Here is a 12,137-nt window from a genome sequence, read left to right as displayed (position 1 = left end):
CAAGTATTTGTGAGTTTTAGATGAAGCTAATATGATGCTCGAAGGTTTCCTGCGCGTAGGTTTCCTGCGTATGTTCGGATATTGACGGGCTTAAACTTTTGTCCTCAGAAAAAATTGTGGAAACCATGCTGTGCAATTCTACTCCGTCCCTTTGTGGCCACCTAAACGCCTCTTGTTTTTTCTGTGTGTTTGAATGCCTCGTCTGTTGGGTGACTTCCGTGGGATTCCAGCAGGCTTGTCACTCAGATTGTTTGTCCTGGGGACGAGATCTGTGTGAGTCCTGTTTCTCTTCCTCTCCGCTCGGCCCGAGTGCTGATGGAGACCCGCATCCCAGGTGGCCCACACATCAAAACAAGAGGGATCGCAGCTCTTGGTTTTCAGACAAACATCACTCACTTTCTTTGTTGTCTGAGGGACAGGGGGCATGGCGGTTTATCTCCAGAGGATCTCCCCCCGCTATCGCCTTCCACCAGCCCACCGCCCCATCCCACAGGAGCTGCTAAAAGCAAATGTCAGTCAAGGAGAAGGCGTTGCATTCCTTCAAGAGGTCAATTAGTGGTAGCCACTGAAGGATCTGTTGCATTTTTAAGAAGACAATTCAAAAATCTTCTTTTCAAGATCATCCAATCCAGGAACAGATTTATTTCCTTCCTCCTGTGGTCATTTGTCTTCACTGTTTTAAACCCCTGTGTACGATGACACCGCTGTCATGCTGCAGTCAATGTTTTGAAGATAGCTGCCTGTCTTCACAGCATACCTACCACACACAGCTCAGTTTGTTCTACTGTGAGTTATTGGACGCTGAGCCTGATTCACAACGTGCCACATATGAAACCTATTGCTCTCTCAGGCCGTGTGATGGGGTTCCAGTAGCAGCTCGCAGCGGAGCAGCTCCTGACCCATCTGTGCAGGTGATTCCTGCCCCAGCTAGTCCCCTCCAGGCCTATAAGGAGCACCGTGTCTAGGGGACTTTTATGAGCGTGACCTTAACATGCCCGTCTCGAGCGGTCTAGACTCAGCGCTACGTTTACTAGAGTCCCCGTCCCACTGATGGCTATCAGACTTTTCGCTTTTTACAAGTGATTCTCTCTTGTCATAACTCTTTGAAGACGGACAGACATGACGCTTTGACCATCCTTTTTGTGGACGCTGGAGAATTTACTGTCACGGCTCTGAGAAACAGGGAACAACAAAGGGGAGGGCTCTGACGTGCACTGCCTCTCTCTGCAGGAGAGTCAGAGGAACATGTGCAGAGTACAGCTGTGGTTTGGCTGCACTCTGAGAAGGTGGTGAGGCTTCAGAGCGGACGCCAGCTTTAAATTAACATCAACATGAAGTACAAGCTGGAGGATCTGGGTGAAAAGTTGGAGGGAATGTTTTCTTTGAGACAGGCTGAAATTAAATTAGAGCTTTGCCCCAAGTGACGTTAGTTTTACACGAACACACCACAAGTGACATTCACTTTATTCACTGTCTTTAATCAAAGTTTTTATGAGCCCTGGCCTGTGATAACTGCCATAACGAGGCGACGCAGTTCATGTTTCGTAAGAAGCCACAGGTGATTAATCTGTCGCTAATATGTAGTAAATATTAAAATGTTGCCCATAAATTTGGCCTTTTATATATATATTAGGGCCTGTTTGGTGTGTTGCGTGGCACCGGGCCAAATACCGTAGGTGGATTAGCTCATTGAATCCAAACAGTTTACGGGGAAAGCAGCTCCAGTGACGACACTATGTGGGCAGCTTGCAGCTCTCAAAATACAAACGTTCCGTGTGAAAGCGAAAAAAAGGAGAAAAAGTGAGTCTTTCACAGGAACAATCTAGTAAACACGGTCGCTGTGCAGAGAGAGAACACCTGTGTTTTACCAAAGTTTTGGCACGCAGCAGTCTGATCACTCACCGGGAGCCATATTTGGTCGAGTGCAAATTTAATGTTGCCCTTACAGCGATGACGAAACGCACCCTGACTCAGGCAGGAAGCTGCAAAGTCGGTCACAAATAAGATGTGAGTGAACAACAGAAACAGGAGAAGGTGCACAGCGTGGGGCTGAGATGATTCAGCGCTGCAGGCTGCAGACACAAACACGGGTTGGATAGTGGGAATAAGCTTAGAGCTGAAGCCAGAAATAGTGTTTAAGGTTTTGAGGATTAGGGTTAAATGTCAGGAAGGTCAAGTCAGAGACCAGTTTAGATTGGCTTAGAGAGGTTAGCTGGAAGGAGCTCGCTGAACAATTGGTCAGCTGGCAGCTAGAGTTCTGACTCTTTCTGTATTTTTACAGTAACCTACAGGGTATCTGACAAACCTGACCCAGGTCTCCTTTTTTAATGAAGTAATTTCCCAAATAAATCTCAGTGTCACCTTTTTTTTTAAAGATGTTATTAAAATGTAGAGACAATTCATGAATCTGAAATTTTACTTTGACTCTGTAAATGAAAATTCTAAGTGTAAGCCACAGTTCATATATTTATCAAACACACTACTTATTTTTCAGAACAAAATAAACGTGAGGCTTAAAAGCACATAATAATTAACCATTACCACATGACATCAGTTCTCAAATGTGTCTCAGTCTGTTTGAGAATTATGAAGTGTCTCCTGTCCAGTGTTTTAAGATCACAGGGCACTGCTTCTTCTGTTTACTGTTGTTTTGAGGATTGATCTTAAACATCCTCTAACTGGATTAACCAGTAGGAGAAACCCAGAAGAAGGAAATATGTCCGTTGTCTTTACCCACTTAGCAACAACAGTTTGTTTTCAAACAGCTATGTTCACAATAAAATAACTTTTAATGAATACTTTTTTTTAATGATCTGTTCTTACATCAGTAGATTTTAAATTTCTTAAAAATTCAATTGTAATAATTGCAATTTTAATTTAATTTAAAATGCAAGTATCAGTTTTTAAAAACACTTAGTTTTTCTGCTCAGATTCTTACGAATGCCACTTATTTTGGACTCCACTGCTAATACTGAAGCATTGTACCTGCATGTTAAAGGTCAGACTTAATGAGCCGCTTAGTTTTAATAGTTGTATCAGGTCTACATCAGATAAAGAGTGCAGTCAACAGCGTCACAGTCCCAACGGTTTTAAAGAGTCACAAGCAAAAACCAGGCAGCTGTATGTTTGTTGTTTAAACCAGGGTTCCTGTGGATCCTTAAAGGTATTAAATCTAACCTGCCTTAAGCTGTCAGAATCCAGTTTTCTGTACAGGCCCTGAAAATGTGGCTTCAAATCTTAAGTATTTCTCCAACACTGAATATTCATGTGTAAATATGCAATAATCAAAGCAAATAAAACATCTTTGGGTATGTTTCATTAAGAGCCGAAGAGGTTCAAATTCAGCTGACCTGCGTCATCAGGACTGTGTGTAGTCATGTAGTTGTTTATCAGTGACCAAACAACTGTCATCAGAATCTGATTTTTAATATTGCTAAATCTTAAAGGGTAACTGTGGCATTTTTTTTTTAACCTGCACCATATTTTCTCATGTTTTTCTGTCTATGAGACTGATATGAACAACAATTTTTGAAACTGATCCAGTAATGAGAGAGACGGCAGCAGGCAGCAGCTGTACAACACCCACAATGTAACCAGATGGGGCAATTGTACACTTTCACTCTACATCCCTTAAAAGTGGTTATTTTTGCAACAGACAAGCTCAAATTGTGATTATTTAGGGCTGCATCATTCCATCAGGTAATATTCTGGATGTGTTATGCATCAGTCTATACACAATTCCCTAAATATTAGCCTAACAGTTCGACTGGAGTGGTTAAAAAGAATATTTACTGTAAATGCAGGTTTTTATACTTTTAACTTTTTCAGTCACGTGCTGTACATATGTACAATTTCAAAGTACTTGTATTTCACTGTTTCCATTCATGCTACTTTATGCATCTACTCCACTGCATTTTAGAGGGAAATATTGTATGTTTTAGTCTACTACATGAGTTTGACAGCTTTTTGCAGATTAAGATTTTACAAACCAAACCCATGAGTAATTTACCAAATATGATTCATTGCTGTGGAATAAAGTAACCAACAATGTAGTTAAAATTTGCTCCACTGTCACCAACTACAGCAGAAAAATGTTACTGTCACATAAATGCATCAGTTATAATTATTCAGTAGTATATAACAGTACTATAGAACACTTAGAGGAGGCATTTTTCTACATCCCGAGTACGTTTGATACTTTAAGAATATTTTGCTAATGATACTAATGATAGGTATTTTCATTTAAAGGAATATTACACCCTCCAAATAATCATTTGTATGTCAGTCCCATATGTTACACTGAATTGGAAAGAAAACTATTTTTCTCGCAGGCCTCCACGATGAACGAAGAATTCAAAAAAGGTGAACGTTCTTGATGAATTGAAGTGATAGGGGACTGTGTTTAACATCAGCAAAACTATATTGAAACATCTGTTTATAAACTCTCAAATAACTCATGCAGTATAATCCAAGTCTCATTTATCCAGTTGTATGCTCAGTACTTTACAAACAAATACATGTCTGCAAAAACCCTATTTAAAACACTTCAGCGTAAACAGTGCAGGCACGCTACTTGTCGGTGCATGACAGTGTTTATGCGTTAGTGTTTAATCAGTAAGGTTTTTGCCAGAATGCATGTGTTTGGGAAGTACTGCGTATAGGATTGGATAAATGAGACCTGGATTATACTGCAGTTTATACACAAATATTTTTGGATTCTTCGTTCACCACGAAGGCAAACAAGATTCAACGTAACACAGGTGAGTCATTGATATACAGTTGATTATCTGGGGGGGTGAAGTATTCTTGGAAGTAATATTTTTACTTGTGCTTGTAATGGAGTATTTTGACAGTGTGGTATTGCTATCTTTACTCATGTAAAGAATCTGGATATTTCCTCCACCGCTTAAAATGGATGCAGTGTAATGTACATTATATTGAAGTTTATTCGCCATAATTTAGTTCTTTACGTTGCTGGTTATCTGTATCTAATGTGGGTGATTCATACTTTAAATAGTCACTAACAACCTGTTGGCATGGCAGAAACAACAGTGAATAACAAACGACAACTGTAAAGTCAGTTATAAATATGCAGCAAAGAATCAAATTTTAGAAACTGTAACACTTTCATGGTGTTTTTTTGTCACCTGGACAAAAAAAAAAAAAAAAATTAGCTGCTGAAAGTTGAAGGAGTGATATTCTCGCGTTCGCCTCAGTCTGTCTCTCGTGTTGCTGCCCCCCAACCCAGCCCCTCTGAATCTGCCTGGTTCACATACACAAGATTAAGTAGCAAAAGTGACATCCAAGACCAATCGGGCCACCCAAGAGAACCGCAACCAGCGGAGAGGCTGTCAGAGCCCCCTTTTGCAACATTAATCTTCAAGCCTCTCCTGCACTGCCAACTCACATCTCCTTCAAACAGGACAGGGAGGTAGAAAACTGAACTTTTCCCTCCCTGAAGGTTTTCTCCTCTCCATCAATTAAATCTTTGGGGGACAATTCATCGTCACCCGCCATGTGCCAGACAACTTCAAACAGTGGCAAAATGAATTACTTTTCCAGACATTTTTAAAAACTTGCCTTCTAATTTGGCAAGGAGAGAGACGAGTGTGGACATAAGTTCAATTCGTAATCGATCTAAAGGCCTCCACAACGACGTCAGGCAGAAATTACACTAAGAATTCTGCTTTAAAGTGATTTATGCCTGAGAAAACTACATTAACTTGTCTGTCGAGGGCTGTAGAAACATTTCTCTGGTCTGTTCCACCCATTAATAAGACGTTAACATTCAGCAATGGAATTTATCTTAAACGTCATAGGGCTGCTAAAATAGACATCGAGGGATCTGCACGCTAACTGAGCCACTTTAAGCTAACCCTTTTGTCTTCTGTGCTGACCAAAAGCATCTTTGATCTCTTTCAGGAGGACAACTCTATGGTGTGTTTGTGTGTGGGGGAGTTATCCTGACCTTCTGAGGGGGGTGGTGTCACGTCCAACCTGATAGCGGTGTGAATGGGAAAACAGAAAAGATGAATACAGCAATTGATAAATAGCGGAACATGGGTGTGTTATGCTGTGGATGCCTTAAGTCCCAGGAGAGGGCTTTCCTAACCCCAACCTTTCTTCTGCCCGAGACCTGAGAAGCAAAGGGGGACGTCGCGCCATCTAACAGTGTTCCTTTGAAGAGAGCAACGCTGAAATCAAGCAGCATGCCTCAAATACTTTCTGCTAGTTTTCAGTGAGACTCTTTGCACATGGCTGGAAATCTATTGGAATATATCTACTTTTGTGGTGATGTTTTATAGTTTTCTTATTGTCAACAAAGTCCATGAAAGGACCAAACCAAGCAATGATCTGACTAACAAGTGATTTCTGAGGAGCCACAGCCTCATATATCCTAATCCTCAGTGCTGTAGAAATTGTTGCCCAAAAGCTATTATAAATACATCAATAAGCCACACTGTTGCATGTTCAATCATAAATATTTTTATTTTGATTCAATCCCAGAAACATCACCCTGCTGCTGGAAATACTTACTAAAGCACCAAATGTGTATTAATCCACAGCTGAAAATAGTCCCCAACAAATACATTGTTTGACTAGTATTTATTAAAAATTAGTTTACATTCGTGACCCCATTTTAAAGGTTTATGTCTTCAGTGGGAACCATAGGTATGGAGATGAGCAAAGCCTCTTCACCACAGTACAAAAGACCCATTTTTTGATGACATACTATACTATGACGTTTTTACATGATTTGTGATGACATACTATAGTGTGGTGTTTGACTGCTGCAGTGTGGCACCGCCTCATACATCGAGCGCAAGCACTATCCACTAAGCTACCGATGCCCCAGTTTTTAGATGATTTTGGACGACATACTATACTATGACTTTTTTTCATGGTTTTGGAAGACATACTATACTATGACTTTTTTTCATGACTTTGGACTACATACTATACTATGACTTTTTTTCAAGCGTTTGGACGACATACTATACTATGACTTTTTTTTCATGATTTTGGAAGACATACTATACTATGACTTTTTTTTCATGATTTTGGAAGACATACTATACTATGACTTTTTTTCAAGCGTTTGGACGACATACTATACTATGACTTTTTTTTCATGATTTTGGAAGACATACTATACTATGACTTTTTTTCAAGCGTTTGGACGACATACTATACTATGACTTTTTTTTCATGATTTTGGAAGACATACTATACTATGACTTTTTTTCAAGCGTTTGGACGACATACTATACTATGACTTTTTTTTCATGATTTTGGAAGACATACTATACTATGACTTTTTTTCATGACTTTGGACGACATACTATACTATGACTTTTTTTTCATGATTTTGGAAGACATACTATACTATGACTTTTTTTCATGGTTTTTGACAACATACTATACTATGGTGTTTTTTTCATGGCTTTTGACGACATACTATACTATGACTTTTTTCATGATTTTTGACGACATACTATACTATGACTTTTTTTTCATGATTTTGGAAGACATACTATACTATGGTGTTTTTTTCATGGCTTTTGACGACATACTATACTATGACTTTTTTCATGATTTTTGACGACATACTATACTATGACTTTTTTTCATGACTTTGGACGACATACTATACTATGACTTTTTTTTCATGATTTTGGAAGACATACTATACTATGACTTTTTTTCATGGTTTTTGACAACATACTATACTATGGCGTTTTTTTCATGGCTTTTGACGACATGCTATACTATGACTTTTTTCATGATTTTTGACGACATACTATACAATGACTTTTTTTTCATGACTTTGGACTGCATACTATACCATGACTTTTTTTCACAGTTTTTGACACCATACTGCATTCTATACTATAACTTTTTTTCATTTTTTTTGACAACATACTATACTATGACTTTTTTTCACGGTTTTTGACAACATACTATACTATGACTTTTTTTCACGGTTTTTGACAACATACTATACTATAACGTTTTTTCATGGTTTTTGATGACATATATGACTTTTTTCATGATTTTGGACAACATACTATACTATGACTGTTTTTCATGATTTTGGATGACATACTATGCTGTGACTTTTTTCATGATTTTTGACAACATACTATACTGACTTTTTTTTCATGATTTTGGTCAAGATACTGTACTATACTATACTCACTAACATCTGGCTTTTGTGTTTAATTGCTCCAGATTTGAGATACCTGTCTCTGCGATTTCTACTGTCACTCCATCACAATGGAGATTAAAGAAAATTTGTTTTACCACACCATCAAGGAAATATTTCAAATTTAAAAGAAATCACTCTTTAATTTCTTTACACAATTATTGTCCCCATTTTTCAGGATAATCCAGTGACGCGGCTGTGAACTTTTTCCACTGGGACCACTGTCTGCCAAAGACACAGTTCTCATAAAAGTTGCTGATATCGTCGAGTGTAAGTTGCATTTTTTTTTTTAAATTTTTTTAATGGCATTTAAATGTTTTGAGCACCACAAATGAAGTTCCATTCATTTCTGCTGTATTGGAGAGGCGACCAAAATCTAAGAAATGTAAAAACAGAGGCAAATAAAATCAGCACAGATGGCTGCCACGTAGAGATGGACAGTATCATGGTTATGACATAAATGATCAATCAGTATATATTCAATGACAAGCCTCTGGAAAATCTATAAAGAAACCATTTATTGATGAAATAACCAGACAGGAATGTCTGTTTTTGGCTAACCTAAATCAATGAAATAGCTTTCAAGTTAGAAAGATCACACTGATGTGAAAATCATCCAAAAGCCATGAATCAGTCACACTTATTGTTGCTGGCAAAAACACACTGTACACTCAGAGATACTAAAGGTAAAAGATGGTAAAAAACACAACAACTTATAAACCACCATATTAACCATTATTGACCCTTTAAATGGTCTTAAAGCTTGCAGATTATTTTAGGAAAAACTTAAATCCATGAAATCTGAAATAGAAACAAAACCCTTATATGAAAATCTGAAAAGATAATATGGTGTAGCTGTTTTTGTTGTCTCACTGTACAGAGGATAATAAATGATGCAAGAATAATAAACAGCACACTTTAGGTAAACAGGTTCTTTTCAGCGTTGCTTGCTATGAGCTTTTGTTTGGATAACTTGAAGTCATCATCAGTCTGCGATCTGTGCCCTTCAAAACAAGCTGCGGTCTACACAGCGTCCTGAAAACACACACACACACACACACACGGAAGCAGGTCTTTGGCTGCAGACGAGCAGGGTTGCGTGCCTCATCGCCTGGGTTGGGGAGTTCAGAGTAGTGAGCGACCACAGACAGCAGTGATCATTAGGTCATCGTGGGCCAGAGAGCAGTTTGCGTGAGTGAAGGTGTGTGTTATTTAGAGAAGCTCCATTAACGAATATCATCTTGGCACGTGTTCAAACTAAAAGTTTCACATCACTTCTGTCCAGCTGCTGAGTCAAAGCAGGACGCAGGGCTCGATAATAGCCTGTTTGCTTTCCAGCAGAGTGTAGGAGTACCCTCTTTAAATGACAGCAGGCTGAACTCTCTTCAGAACAGAAAATAAAAACAGTTCATGACAGATTATGATTTCTTCCCCGATGGAAAACACCATTTGTAGACACAGAAGTCCTGCAGGAATTCCTCTCTCTATCTGTTTTTTTGCAAAAACATTTAGCGTCTGGGAGCCACATTTCTCTGTCAGAGCTATAAAATCTGAATGCATGATTGAATGAAGTGTAACACAGATTGTGGTTTGCTTAGCATCACCCCAGAGGTTTTTATTGTATCTTCCAGCTGGCGAGGCCAATTATTACTTAACCCATAAAGCAATAAAACATTATGACACTGTTAGGGACTGAAAACACTCTACAACACTGTTATAACGAGCAGGTGTCATTACACTGTATGCTACAGTGTGTGCTGCACTCAGCACATATGCAATCTGTGTGCTATGTGTTAATATAGTACACATGCCATAGACCGCGTGGATTAATTACATGTAAATGAACTGTCTGTTTTAATCCTGTTTATACGTGCTGATTAGCTGGCAGGCTACTTCAAATTGCCGCCTCAATACAATGGAAGTCAATGGGATTTCATCTGTGGTGTTCACAGCATTGGAAAATTACATTTAACAATTCTTTTCAGAATCACTGTCTCCTTAGTGGGGCTTTCACACCCAAAATGCAATCATGAGAGATTTTGGCATTGTACGTTTCTGCAAATCACAGTTGTGTTAGATTTGTACATTTCATACGTATGACGTAGTTCAGATGACATGTATATGACCTGAGTTTGTCATCAGGGTAGGAGGGGACAGTGGGTGACACCTAGGCAAGGTGGCTGCCAAGCAGCAGACCACTAATCAAGTCCAACAAAAGCAGGTGTTTTTAACAACAGGTTGGGACATTTCCAGCCGTGTTTGTAGTGATAAAACGATAATCTTTTAAACAAGAGTTCAGGGCGTTCCCTGCTGCGTTTGTAGCAACAGAAGCAGGTATTAAGCCAAAACATTGTGTTTTCCTAACCCTAACCAAGTGGGTTTTGTGCCTAAACTTAGCCACAGGTTAGCCACAGCATTGTCACTACATAAAATTAAAAACTGAATTTTAAAGAAACAAATATAACATATTTGTGGTTTGCAGAACTGTACAATGTCAGCATTTATTCTGGCGTTTGGGTTGGAATTGAACTTTGACCCCAAATACACTGACCTCCACATGCTTCCAATGAGATTCTCTCATGGACAGTACCTGGCGGTGACTACACAGTGCTATAAGCTGTTTATTACTGATAACTGAGTGTTTATAGCGCATTACAGACATGGGCGTCATAGAAACCAAGATCCAGTGATTTTTTTTTTTTTTTTTTTTTTGCTGTCAGCCCTGTAAACATACTGACATCCATTCACTCCAGATATCCAGGACTCCTGGTGAATAAAATTAAAACTCTCTGCATGGCACGACACCACAATTGTTGTGTAATTCAAGTGAACCAAGCATTTATGTACGCTGATACTGAATTCATTATAAATAAATTAGACGTGAAATCTTGTGCAACTCCCTGCCAGCACAAGATAACATTGTTTCTGTGGCTGTTAAACCATCAGGACTGTGTATAGGGCTCAGTGTTTATGTCCTGACTGATCAGAGCAGTTGTCTCCCTGATGTTTGCGTTGCAATGATGATTTTGAACAATACCACTGCGCCGCCGTTCTCATTTCATGTACATTATTGTGCTTATAGGCCAAGACGGGCGGAATGCTTTCAACTTTTATGATACAAAGTTGTGCCAAGAGCGTTTTCCCCGCTGCTTCTCTCCAAAGGGGATTTCAAAGGGAAAAGCAACACATGCTGTCATTCATGTCCTGCTGTTCAGATGGACCATTACACTCATATCAGATCGGCCCTTTTGATGTGCCGAGTGACAGAACAAAATAAATAGCGAGCGCAAGGCTGTGAAAGATTTGCAATGCAGTGCGTTAATTAACGAAGGGCTATACCAATTAGGCGCCCATGATTGGTGTGTGAATATCAGTGCAGTCACGCAGTTTGGGACTCGACGCAGAGTAACACCACTGTTTACTGAACACAAAGACCATAAACAAGAGCTGGCAGCAAGTGCACTGCCAAGTGTGAATAGCTGAGCATTTCAAAGAATTTATTGCTTTTCCAAAGATCTAAACTTTATCGCAACAGGGAGAGAACATAGTGAACTACTTTATTTACTTACTGACAAATTCTGTTTTTAGGTAAATAACTTTAAAAAGGCCTTTTTACTTTAACCAAGAATAGAAATCAGTGTGTGCTTTATATAAAGCCAATGGATTATCCTACATTACAAGTTGTACTATTTCTGTCACTATTTGGTATTCAGCTGTAAATTTGTGAAATAAGATGCCCAGAATTGTCGGCCTGACCCGACCATTAGAGCTAAATTTAACAGTTGTTTTCCCCCAGCTGAAAGGCAGAAAATTGTTGGGCAACTATTTTAAAATGTGATGTTATTAAGCTAAATGCCAAACATTTCTGTTTTTGTTTTGGCTTCTCACTTGTGAAGATTTGCTGCTTTTCTTTGTTCTGCGTGATAGTAAA

This window comes from Epinephelus fuscoguttatus, linkage group LG6 (genome assembly GCF_011397635.1).
Source record: "Epinephelus fuscoguttatus linkage group LG6, E.fuscoguttatus.final_Chr_v1".
NCBI lineage: Eukaryota > Metazoa > Chordata > Actinopteri > Perciformes > Serranidae > Epinephelus > Epinephelus fuscoguttatus.
The sequence above is the reverse complement of the archived record's forward strand: the minus strand, read 5'-3'. Positions refer to the sequence as shown.